The sequence below is a fragment of the Amphiura filiformis genome, chromosome 13 (assembly GCF_039555335.1).
Source record: "Amphiura filiformis chromosome 13, Afil_fr2py, whole genome shotgun sequence".
Taxonomy (NCBI): domain Eukaryota; kingdom Metazoa; phylum Echinodermata; class Ophiuroidea; order Amphilepidida; family Amphiuridae; genus Amphiura; species Amphiura filiformis.
The window spans coordinates 11,050,228-11,064,142 of NC_092640.1; the positions used below are offsets into that span (position 1 = coordinate 11,050,228).

Below are 13,915 nucleotides of genomic sequence, written 5' to 3' on the forward strand. Positions count from 1 at the left end.
TGTAACATGTCTGGATGAACAAAAATAATAAAATCTCTAAAAATGATGCACGAAATGGCTTCAATTGGGCCTTCATTTTGCAAAAGTTTCTCACTTCTGAGGGGGCACATCCCCCCTCAGACACCCCCCTGTGTCGCGCAAGCGCAACGCGATGGCCGCTTTGCGGCCATTATTTTTATTTTTTACATCACCCTCACTGGCCCCCCCACTTTAAAAATCGTTCCGCCGCCCCTGAAACGCTTAAATATGCAAATTTGCTGCACTAGAATCTAGACCAATTGGTTTGCAAATTGGGATCACAAAAATTTGGCATCATGTGGTATTATTAAGATGTTTTGGCAGGCAGCAATTTTTTGGCAGGCTGCAATTTGGGTTGTTCAAGCATATTCTCTAACGCAAATTCGTTGCTAGTGTTTCTCGAGCAAAACTGGGGGTCAAGCAATTTTTGGCCCGCTGTTTGACAATTTTACCCATCACCACTCCCCTTGGGGACTCCTATTATTGCACAGATCTATAGCCCTTTCATTGTAGCTCCATGAATTATTGGGCTGGAAGTTCACGAAAGTGGCAACACCTTTCTTCATGCATGCAACACAACTTATAGTGTATGCTGATTGCACAGTGACCTGTGACCTTATTGTGCTCTGCTCTGCAGACACTGCAAAGGACATTCATAGCTCTAGCACATATATATGCAAGCAACTTACAATCCCCTCAAATGATGACATTTTAATGCTAGAATATCACCAAGTAAATACAGCACAGCTACATGCAGTTTACTCAACCAGGTAAGCTGAATAATTTTAGTGCAGATCATGATGTGAATCAGGATTTGAATCTAGAAATCCGTTAAAGTTTAAGCTTACCTATACATGTAGTAGATATTTGTAAACATGACATATACCGGCATGTTCCTTAAACAGGGTTGTCAACTTTTTGGAATTGCTTGGCGTGAGACAGAGGCGTACCGCACAGTGTCGACTTCCTATACGATAAATATAAATTTAATACTCCGGTGGTGAGCGACGGGTGCGTGGTATTTCACCGAACGCAAGAAAAGGAGTTCTATCTGATTGGCTAGCAATCGATCGCTTAGGTCGCTTAGTAGTCAACTACAAACTCAAAACTGAGCAATGTGTTCAATTCGATTGAAATCGATATTCTATTATTGCCGTAGATAAAGAGAGTGATAGTGTGTCAATAATGTACATTGTATTGCAGCTGGATTTTACATGCATTCTTTTATATAAATTTTTTCTCAAAGAGTTGAATATGATCAAAATTTTTACTCAGGATTTCAAATTTTTTACCCGCAAATTGCAGTTAAACATATCCACAGCAAAATACCGGTCCTCACTAATTAGTGTATTTAATTTCCAGTTAGTGTATTTAAGATAAAACCTGACAACAAATAAAATTTTCTTGCAATAGAAATATCATATGGGATACTGATATGGTAGGCCGCAACCGCCACAACGTGGAGCTGCTACGCGTAGCTGACTTTTTGCTCCGTGGAGCCAAATTGACCAATCATGATCATGTTAGAGTTTTTCATTACTCGGAGGTAAAACTGACTAATTAAGTACGACTTACTCATTACGTGAAGCGAATTTATTCATTAAGAATTTGCCAGACGAAAGTCACGTAGTTGCAAGATATCCTCGGTCACGAAAGTTATGATTCAAAAAGTAGTTTATGAAAATACGAACTGACTTATGCACTCATGAATAAGAAACTCATAATTGTACATAACTATATAGCTAGGCAGAGTGGTGGTAAACTATGCACACAGTTCTGCGATCTGCAGTGTATCGCCGGGAGCTAATTTGTATAACTTGCGCGTGTCCCTGCGAATTCGACCTTCAGCAAACTGCAAACCAGTTCGGATTTATTTTATATACTAGTAGTAGGCCACACATACCGCCCGTTTTTCTATACACCATACTCAGTGCGCTCACCATTGACGCGTGACCTCTACAAATAGTGTATGTTAGAAGTATAGGCCATTGCCTAGTTGACGCCACTGTGTAAAAAATAACCGCCAATATTTAAAGTATTCTCTGAAATTCTAGAAAATATAGTTTTGTAACATGTCCTAAATTTTTAGCTAATTTAGGTGTTTGGAAATATTGGTACTTTAGTGTTTTAGGAAGGATATGTAAACGACAGATAACACCAAAAAATATGAAGAAATTATTTCTAAACCGTGTTAAGTCATTAAGCTTCTCATTTTCAAGAACGCTGGTTAACAATAATAAGCAGACTATTGTCTCATTTCGTAAACAAAAGCCCACAGTATTGTTACCTTGCGTTAATTTATAATCGTTCACCCAACTGAAACTATAATACCAGCTCATTGCTCATTGCACAGGTAAAACAGACACAAGTGCAGTGTGTATTTAACCAGAGAAGATCTGATGTAACATAGTTGAGCTGTTTTCATTGAGTGTTATCTTGGTTTAATAGCTTTTAATAGGGTTTAAGTCCTTCAAAGGTCGTGGTGAGTTCTACTGTAGACATGACTGCATCATGATTATTTTAAAGTCAACAACATTCAACAATATGATCACCGTGATAGTATGAGAGTATCAGTACCGTGGGTGTCAGTGATCCTGGCCTGACACAGTAGACAAACAAACAAACAAACACGCCACACACATGACACATGCATGCAAGGTAACATTGACTATACACTTAGTCTCCACGGCAGCCAGTTTGGTTCCGCACCCTCCACACAAACAGTCTGCCAATGATAACGAACGAGGTCTTTTTGATTGGCTAGCGGTTTTCTGACGACGTCATCCAGCTTGACGTCAAACAAAGCTTTCAATTGGTCGATCGGCTAGACGGCTACTTCATTATTCATGAGCAATTTTGACCCGCCATCTCGCCACCTGACTGAGGTCAATCAAGTTCCCGTAGGCCCCCTATGTACAGCTCTGCAGCTACATACGTGTAGCCAATCAGAAACGGCGTTATAAGTGGCCATTGGCAGACTGTTTGTGTGGAGGGAGCGTAACCAAACTGGCTGCGGAGGAGACTACTATACACTAATCAAACAATGGTATTGATCCTGTACAACTGGTCGTGGTTCATTTACAATCGATTCATTTAAAATCCCCATAGTAGGCCTAAACATTAATTTTGGCAAGAGTTTTCTCTCTCTGACGAGGATGCATCCACTGGCTCCGCGTAATGAAAAGATCTAACATGTTTGGTCAATTTAGCTCCGCGAAGCGAAAGTATTAAAGCTACGCGTAGCAGCTCCACGTTGTGGCGGTTACGGCCAGCCATATATTGATCATGCGAAAATCGTAAAACATAGAATAGAAACAGTGTGGCAGGCTCTCAAAATCTCAAATTGTATGCTTAGCCTGAGTCGCACGGCCTATCTCGAACAAAATCATTATGCGTAGTTGTTGAAAAACGTGAGGATTCATCGTACTATCACGGCAATTTTTAACACGAAGATATAGGGATGATGACGGTGTGTACCGTGATTTGCCGACTCCAATGTTCATTTTGTACCAATTGATTATCATTGAGCCACGGCGCTCGAGACTGTGAAAAGCGGGGAGGGGGGTAGGAGTAACAAATTATTCATGACGATGCATGAGATTTTACTCATTTTGCATGAGAATAGGCGTGAGATTATACTACCTTGGCGTGAGAAAGTGACCCAATGCATGAGACTCACGGCCAATGTGTGAGAGTTGACAGCCCAGATAAAGCAATAAAAATTGTGCGATTTCCAACTAATAAATTCTAATTGTTTTAACCCCCCTGTGTTTTCCACAAAATGTTAGTTTCGTTATAAATCAGAATTAGGCCCCTAGCAGTCAATTTTGAGTTTCCCGTCACATAATTTCTGAAAACAAGTGAGCTACTTTTTCATTATTCATTATTTGTCTGCCTTTCATTATATATTTATATGACCAACACGCATGTAAAATGTGAATGTTATTTGCCGCTCACTCACTTGAAGATGGTTGACAGCAAAATGTATGTTTTGATTTTGATTTTTCCACAAAAAATAAAGGGATATTCATAATTATTTTTGCAAATATAACCAGTTTTTATTGATATTTTTTGGAAAATCACATAATGAATTCAAGTGAGGGTCAGAAAATGAAGTGAGGGCAGGTGACGGGAAACTCAAAATCAACTTTCCTTGGCCTTATCAGATCCTATCAAGCCAAACAAATGTTCAGTTCAGTTCAGTTCTTTATTGACATGCACCACACATATAGGTATAGTCAAAACACATATACATCAATACAAGGATATAATAATGGTAGTATAAAACATTACAACATTCACTTTACATACTGTATAACATTGGTCAACATGTACATCAGATGTCTACTGTAACTCGGGATTCAAATGCACTTTTAACAAACTTTATAACTAAAGAAATAGCATCATAATCCTGAAATCCCATTAGCAGCAAAAATATATCATTATCAGACATATGTTATTAATATCATAAATCTCTGAAACATTTGAGAATAGTTTAGCACGTAAATCAGCATAATATGGACATTTTAATCAGCATAATATGGACAAATGAGGTGTTAAGTGTCATGTACAGTGGCGGCACCAGGAATTTTTTTTGGGGGGGGCAAAATTGACGGAAATTTACGTAATTTGGGGTTTTTTGCCTCTAAAACTGGGGGGCAAGAAAAAATTGTGGGGGAATGCACCCCTTGCGCTCGTGAAGCGCCGCCACTGGTCATGTACAAAAACAATTTATTGCTATTATGACGTCAATGCACACATACTATTACTAGCTTGCCGATTGTTATGAGCAGCTCAGCTTCTACGTATTTTCATAATGATATGCGCTCAGTACATCAATGATTCGCGCAAGCACATATGTTTCAGCCATAGAAATATACGGTCATGTGTCATATGGTGGGACCCCAAAATAGTGGGAGGCGTTACATTTTTCTCTCCTCTTCCAGATTTAACTTGTTGGTACAGAGCTATTCTTTGTCCAATTGCATAAAGTTTGGGCTCATTATACAGCTTGATTATTCTACTTTTCAAATATGTTTCACAATTTGAAATTATCATTTGCTTAATTAGTGAAAAATATTAAAATGTTAACGAGGATAAACCTGGAGGATAAGCGGTAGAGGAGTATGTGCAATCTCTATGAGAAATGTTGTGGAAACATGATATCTTTTTGAATTTTAAATTTTATCATTGCCAAATTCTGTGCTATACATGCAAATCATATCTCAAATCAAAGCTTGTTCATTCATTATTCATATTCAACTATTAGTTTGATCTATTTCATGTTTTCAAGTACTCACTGAGAACCGCAAGTCACAAGATCCACAATTTTTCCCTATTCACTACACACAAATGCCAAGATTTTCAGTCACAACGGTCGTTTTGGCTTTAAATTGTTGTTACTTGAGAATTATACACCCTAAGATAGGAAAAGTATACATTTTTGGAAAGCATTTTACCCAGGGAATCCAAATATGCAGTTAAAATAAATGTAGGATACACTCTAAAGAAAATATTTTCAAAAATGTAATCAACATTTGGTGCGTAAAGTTACGTACATTTTCACACCCTGTATCACCACTTTGGCCAATCATAACATAGTAAAAGTATACATTTTATTAAAGCTCATAGTGTTGCCTGCCACAAAATTAGATTACATTAGAGGTATTCCATATCAGTAGCAAATGCAATAAATTATCAATTTTCTAGTAAATTTTTTTTTTTCAGGATATCACCCTATATATTTTCTTACACACCCTGTATACCAACATCAATTTTGCATTGTTGGATTCCTTGGAACATTAGCTTTCCAAAAATGTATAGTTTTGCTGGTGTGAGATGTATAGTTTTAGACATGTATCAATATAAGTGAAAATGAAGACAAATGATCAAAATCAGTGTTTGTAACGCAAATGTGCCCCACCATATGACGCGTGACCATACATATTTCAATCAGTGAATAAAACCGGATCCCAATTAAGTTTATTATCACTGTTAACACTAAGTTAATTGTTTCACAATTCTGTACGTGCATTTATTACAATTGTGCAAAAGTAGACATTTTGAATCGCCATATTTGATATCACAACTCGATCTGCACCGTATCTGAACCCTCCAAATGACCCATCCCCAACTTTAAAGTAGACATGCCCAATACATCAAATATACATGACACATATATCATACCCAAATTTGACATCACACTTACAATAAGCCCAATCGCTATTGTAACTTCCTATTGTCATATAAATATTATCTTTAAAAATATTTCAATAATTAATTTATTCAAGAACAATGTTTTTTTGGGTTTGTTTTTATTCTTGTAAAACATTTTAGATTATATTTTGTAAGCACAAAAACCAATTTGTCGGAATTTTCCCGATAGGTCAAAGGTCAAAGGACAAAGTGTCCCAAAACTACAAAAACTGTCCCACAATGCATTGCAAACCTCCAATGCTGATTGGGCTTATTGAATAGGCCTACCTGAGTGGAAGAAGGGCCCAACTCCATCCAAACTTCGTTGAATAGATTGATCAGGTTTGTTCAGTAAAATAGATATTTTGGATTTTAGTTCGACAAAACCAAGTGAATATTTGGTACTCACTACAATATTTCATCCTTCTCATCGGAGGACTTAATCAGGTATGACTGATATGGTCATCTGGTCCACTTTCCCGGGAAACAAGTTTGAGTGGTTTCTGGAGTTGGAAGTGGAACGCAGAACATCAGAAATAGAACTAGACAAAATCAGCCATTTCAGATCATGTCATTGCAAGGGATAACCACGTTATAGACTGGGAAGAATCTAAGATCCTTGGGCGGGAGCACGACAGAAGATCTAGAGAAGTTCGGGAAGCAATGGAAATAAGGAGACGGGGCACCAAGACCCTAAACAGAGAGGAGGGCACATACCTCATAAGTCACAACTACAATCCACTTCTGAAGTCTGCAAAGAGACTCAGCAACTCCGAAACCACTCAAACTTGTTACCCGGAAAGTGGATCAGATGACCATATCAGTCATACCTGATGAAGTCCTCCGATGAGTAGGACGAAATATTGTAGTGAGTACAAAATATTCACTTGGTTTTGTCAAACTAAAATCCAAAATGTCCATCAAAACTGTTTTTGAGATATTAAGAAAAAACTTAATATTTGGTAAAGTTTTATAGACAGAAAGTTTTCATCTTCAGGGGACCTTTACATGAACATACAGTATAACATACATTCAAAATTATATATGATGTTTCCATGACAACGGTAGCTAGGTCTTAATATGAGCTGGAGTTGGGCCCTTTTTCCACTAATATACTGCAAGTGCCAGTTCTGTAAATCAGATGTGTTATAAATAGCTACAGAAATTTGGTGTCAAAAAGCGCCAAAAATCAGGAAAAAGGGTATACTTTTCCAAGTAAAATACTTGCTTAGGGTACAAACGTTTAATGGCAAAATAAAAAAGGGTGAAAAAGGCTATGTTTGACTTCTATCAGAACACATCGTAGCGTAAAATACTAAGAAACATCAAACTACTAATATTAAACAAGAACATGAACATGAATTTTTACTTTCTTAGTGTTAAAAAAATGGCAAAATACTTGTTTAGGGTACGTTTTGCACGCGCTGAGTCGTTTAGGGTGCGTTTCAAGAGTACATACATGAGCATGGTGTCCATCACGTAATGTAAGTGCTCCCCCCCCACAAGGAACAGTCTGCTGGTAATAAAATGCTGGGTCTAACTCATTTTTGTAAAAAACTGGAGTTGGGCCTTCTTCCACTCAGGTATTCAATTCATTGAAGGTGGCAACTTGCCACATTTGAACTCTCCAAATAACCCTATAAAGTACAAACATCCCCATGACGAACATATCACCCCATAACACTTTCACCTGGGTCACCCGGCTCACCTGGGTCACTTAATGGCCCAAACAATTGATGATACCCTAGCTCAATTCTAATGAATGATGAATCCCACTTCCAGCTCAGTGTATCCGTGGCATGACACTTTTTATCTCGCTTTGGCGGTTGTTCCAACCAAATGTGTCAGTTCCAAGAACAAGGGAAGGGCGGACAGACAGACTACCAGTATTATTATACATGTTGATATATTCCCTGGCCTGGGGTGCTGTTTATAGGTTGAATGTCCACCCCCCCAAGTTGGTAACCATGCATGTTACCAAATGTTTTAAAGACCCCTTTGCAATGATTTTTCATCCCTTTTTCATGCAAAATCAAGGACAAAATTTGGCAAAAAAAACACCTTTGTTTTTGGTTTTTAACTAGAATTTCAAACCCCTGCCTATATTCTGATTTGCAGATTGCCTATCTGGTATGCAATCCATTTATTTACCGGATTTTCCCAAAGAACACCTTTTATCAAAATTTTGCAAATGGTGCGAATTAAATTTGGTGGTCCCTGCTAAAAAAAATACATTACCGTATTCATCCCAATAAGCGCCCAGGGCGCTTAACAAAGTCATTTTGGGTGGGCGCTTAATTTTTACCTGGTTTACCTAATTTTTCGTTAGTGGTGTTGATTAGAGACGAATTTACGTATGTTATTAAAGGGTCCCGAGACATTCTAGTAGCTTTTCTGATGCAGAAAATGTATCACAAGTTTACACAGGACTTGCAGTCCTCCAGCGCTTTCACCATATCGATCGATGTCTATCTGTCACTTCAACATTGCTGGTACCCTTTAGCAAATTGGAAATTTCCTGGGTGGGCGCTTATTGGGGCACAGACGCTTATTGGAACGAATACGGTATACCTTTGCTGCGATATTTGGTAACATGCATGGTTGAATATAATCTCCAATGAAAACTACACTACTGACCATGTCTTATATCAAAAAAAACCTTTTATTTACTTACTATTATTTTACTTTCTTCTTTGTTCTTTAGTGATGATGATCAGATCCGTCCAATAAATATGGCACAGTCTGTCAAAGGCCACACAAAATCGGAAATCTACCTAAGGCCTCACAAGTGTAAATATTGCAAACAATTTTTCCATGATGTTAGACAATATTTCCATCACCACTGTCATCATGAGAAACAGATTCATCATTACTGGTATACCTGTAAGAAGAAACTGGCCTCAAAGGATCCAGCTCAAGTAAGGAAACCAAAATGGGAAGTCTACCTGAGGCCTCATAAGTGTAAATATTGCCAGCGATTTTTCCATGATGTTAGACAATATCTCCGTCACAGACGTCGTCATGAGCAGCAGATTCATCGTTACTGGTATAACTGCAAGAAGAAACTGGTTCTAACTCACCCAATGCAATTACCAATTCCTACATATAATATAGTTAATGTTATGGAGCAAATTCACACTAAATATGAGAGACCTTACAAATGCCTGTACTGCAGTGAAGAATTTAAATATTTTGGAGACCGCACCTTACATCAACACACTCATGAAATAGAGGAGCCTTACAAATGCCGTTATTGCAAAAAAGGCTTCTCAACATCTAGCAGCTTGCTAAATCATGTCAAACAAATTCATAGCATTAAGCCTTACCAATGCCGATATTGCAAGACGAGGCTTCTCAACATCTAGAAGCGTAGTAAATCATGTCAAACAAATTCATAGCATTAAGCCTTACCAATGCCAATATTGCAAGAAAGGCTTCTCACGATCTGGAGGCTTAAAAACTCATGAACGAACTCATACAAAGCCTTTCAAATGCCGTTATTGCATGAAAGGCTTCTCACAATCTAGTAGCTTAAAAGTTCATGAACGAATTCACGCCAATGAAAAGCCGTACAAATGTCCACATTGCAAAAAAGGCTTCTCCTGTTTTAAATACCTAACAAAACATGAATCAAATCATACCAATGAGAAGCTGTACAAATGTCCATATTGCAAAAAAGGGTCTGACTTACATATATGCCAATGCTGCAATGAAAGCTTCCAATGCTCCAGAGATTTAACTACACACAAGAGGTTTTACTGTAAACTGAAGGCTTTCAGTTGCCAGTACTGTCCGAAAAGCTTTCTGACAGATTACAGCTTGAAAAAGCATGAAAGAATCCATATTAATCCTAGCATCTGCCAGTACTGTCAAAAGGCCTTCTCTGATAAGGCTAAGTTGACAAAGCATGAGAGAACACATTCAAAAGAAGCCTTTCAAGTGGTGGGCGTAGCTTTTTTAAGCTAAAGCTGATTAAGACTTATTGTGTTCAACGATGATCCAAGAAAGATTAGTTGGGTTGGCTACTTTTATCAATAGCACAGGAGCTCAGTCAACCTCTGGATCTCAAAGTAATACTGCCCAAAAGCCTTTGGGAAAGCTGCCACCTTGAAAAATCATAAACAAAACATACTAATCCTAGCATCTGCCAGTACTAAATTTGTTACTTTTATATCAATATTTGTGGAAGGAAGGCACAACTCCACAACTCCATGGAGTGGGGCCTTTCTTCCATGAAAACCATGATTAAATATAGAGTGGATTTGGGCCTTTCTTTCACACACCGGTACTTAACTTTAGAAGTGATGGGACGTACGTACCATCGATGTTGGGAAGTAAACTGTAAAGTGTGCTGAGGCTTGTGGATCAATGTCTAGACGTTGTGCCAAAGCAAAGCGCACTATAAATCACTGCGCTTTTTTTTTTTTTTTATAGGGCCCTATTTGTATAAGATGTTTTTTAAACAAAGGGGGTCTTTAGGTATAAATTCTTGAAAATAGGGGTCCGTTCCAAATTTTCTCAAAATAGCCCAATTTTGCCTCAAGCTAGCCAAAATTTTCACAATTTCCCCCAAAAAAAACTAAGCCAATTGAATTTGGCTGAAAATGTTGACTTTTTGTGTATCGATGAGACCAAATTTCTTGAAAAATTGGTATATTGATGGGTCTACTACTTTCAAATTCTCAGCAGCACACCCCTACCAAAACCAGGGGGGCCACTCAAATATAATGATATAAGCATATGTGACCAAAAAAATGTGTGAAAAGGGGTGTTTTTTTCTTGGTTGAGCATGTTACGCGTGTGACGCGTTAAATGGGGTAAACAAAACGCTGATTTTCATGAAAAGGGGTAGTTTTAAAATCGTTTGTAACACATTTAGAAGTACGAGAATTAAAATGATACCCTAAGTAAAATACCATTTAGAATAAAAAACGTACATATTAATTAATGACTTCATATAAATGTTGCTTGAATTATGATGGGTATAGAGTTCAGCAGACAGACAGATGGATGAAAATATTGTGTGACGGTAGGCCTACTCGCCGACAATCATCCTAAATTTCAAAAAGATTTCAGGACTTTATAGATTCCTCATGCATTATTTATTACTACAGTAGTAGATTTGTGAGTTTTCTCCACTGAAAAATGTACCTAAACCTTCTCTGGATTACTTAAGGAAAATTTGCGGAAGAAAGCATGGAAAGGGCACACGATACCAGGACACGATAATCACCAACTTTAGGTACCGAATTTGGAATCAAATACGACGTGAATACTGCATATTTAAACGTTGCCTCTGTATAAATTACACTGTATATTGGTATTTTATATTCTCACAAAAATACAAGAATCCAATCAGATTCACGTAACAAGCTACGAATCTGAAGGCCTCATACACTCTGAATTTATGTGTCATTTAATATTTATATGTATAAAGTGGTATGGTATACCCCCTGGGGTTATATCCGAGAGGGGTAGACTTTATGTTCATGACATGTTAGTCCAAAATTCAAAAAATGGTTCTCAAGTTGTCAAAATCCATCAAAACTTGTATAGTGGGTCAAATTTATACAAAAACTTGTTCAGGGGGTCAAAATTAGACAAAAACTTGTTTAGGGGGTCATTTTGCTCAGAGGAAAACTTATTTAGGGGGTGTTCAAAAAACATTTGGTCACGCATGCGTACACTGTCATATTTGAATGGCCCCGGTACCAAAACCAAACTTGAGCACCCTCTCCCCCGTTCATTGGGTAGCAGAACCTTTAAAAAGTGGATCATCGGGTATGAATTTAAAAAATGGGTTATTGGGTATATTCACTTCCAAAAGGGGCCTAATGACTGACACACACATACCTGTCACTTCTAAAGTTGAGTACCCCCTGGCAAACAACCTCATCCCACCACTTTGAAAGATCATAACTGACAGAAGCTACTATTGGGCAATGGGGCACAGGCTTCACAGCACAAGGTTGCAGGTCATTACATGTACATGTACGAGGGGCAGTCAGTATGTTTTAAGAGTTGACTCGTGAAGTCATATGTGGATTGTTTTCATGGCATTTCTCAATGATTACATAAACACTGTACCTTTGTCTTTCAAACAACACATGTAAAAATTATATCATACACATGATTACGTAACAGCATGAGCATAAAATCAATAGACTAGGGACACTGGCAAATCACGCAAAAAGGCGGGCTTTTAAATTACAGAAAAAACACGTGTTTAAAATGTCCGAGAACAGCAAAAGTACAAGGTGCATATGGCTAGTTTTAGGCAGGAATAAACACTAGGTCCTCAGTTTGCATGTGGTAAAATATGAGACTTGCCATTAAACTTGGGTGAAAATTAGAAGTCTGGAAACTTCAACAACTTTAGGGCTTGAATGGAAGCAAAATTATTCTGCAAAAATGGCAAAAATGAAAAAACAGTTATTACAAATGACATTAATTATCTCCAAAATGAAACAGACTAAAATTTAATGACTGGTCACGTGTGAGAGCTGGTACTCAGTGCAATGATAACTGGTGCAAATTAAACAACAATCTCATGCGCATGCGTAGGTAGGATGACCGATACAACATGGTGGAAATGCACAAAATTGCACAATTCCATGTAAATAGGGCCTAAAATATTACAAAATGCTATGAAAATTTGAATTTAAATATTCATATGAATTTTTATGGATGATCTCAACCTGAAATGAACAGAAAAGTTTTAAAAATACATTTCTCATTCAAACGATGGCCTCTCTCTCTGTACCACTACTTTTTGTATAAATGTAACAATGGTAGAATAACGGTTATATTTTAATCACGGATTCAAATATTTTCTTGGGAGATTCCGTTTTAATGTTTGGCGATTAGTCAACAGAACTGGCAAAAAATTTAAATTTCCACGCTTTGCTATTTTTGGCAATATCAAGATTTTATAGAAAGAAAAACCTTGTTTTTATCAAAAATAAGACACATTTGACCACGCATTTTTAATAAACTAAAACCTTTACAGCCCAACAAACATGGTTAAATAAACTGGTAGTTTGTGTTCTATTACTGTTCCAAAAGGCAGCATTCTCCATACTTTAATTCCCAAGAAAATATAGAAAATACAACAATACCTCATTTCAGCCTCTTATTTCCCTGAACAAAAACGACTCAATTTCACAAGGTGACTCTAGACCATTGATTTTATGCTAATGCTGTTACGTAATCATGTGTGCGACATAAATTTTACACGTGTTGTTTGAAAGACAAAGGTACAGTGTTTATGTAATCATTGAGAAATGCCATGAAAACAATCCACAAATGACGTCACGAGTCAACTCTTAAAACATACTGACTGCCCCTCGTATATCCAATTGATCTAAAAAAACATAAACAGGATTCCAATGGATAGAAGCAGTGGCATAGCCAGCACTTTTTCAGAGGGTGGCCAAAGGGGGGGGCAAGACAAAGGAGGCAAACATTGATGAAAATGGGCTAAAAAGTACAAAAAGGCCTAAATTTTAATATCGAGGCAGCCACCATCCCACTGGGCAGGGGGAAGGGTGCTAGACTTTTCACAAGGGAGACAGCTGCCCTCCTTTTATTTGTTGGCTGCTGCATGTGAGGCCCTGTTAAGCTGGGCTATGGCCAGAGGCATATAAACCTGGGGGAAGGGAGCATGTTCCCCCTCCCCTCCTCCCAATTCAAAATGCTGGGA

The 13,915-nt window shown here is 37.7% G+C and overlaps 1 protein-coding gene and 1 long non-coding RNA gene across 2 annotated transcripts in view; one reads left to right on the forward strand and one right to left on the reverse strand.

Annotated features, from left to right (window-relative positions):
- LOC140168002 (nephrocystin-3-like) overlaps window positions 1–13,915 on the reverse strand; it is a 279,876-nt gene that overhangs the window by 208,789 nt on the left and 57,172 nt on the right.
- LOC140168004 (uncharacterized) lies at window positions 481–11,634 on the forward strand. The gene is made up of 2 exons (XR_011861121.1): window positions 481–788; window positions 8,918–11,634. It is a non-coding gene; the product is annotated as an uncharacterized lncRNA (long non-coding RNA).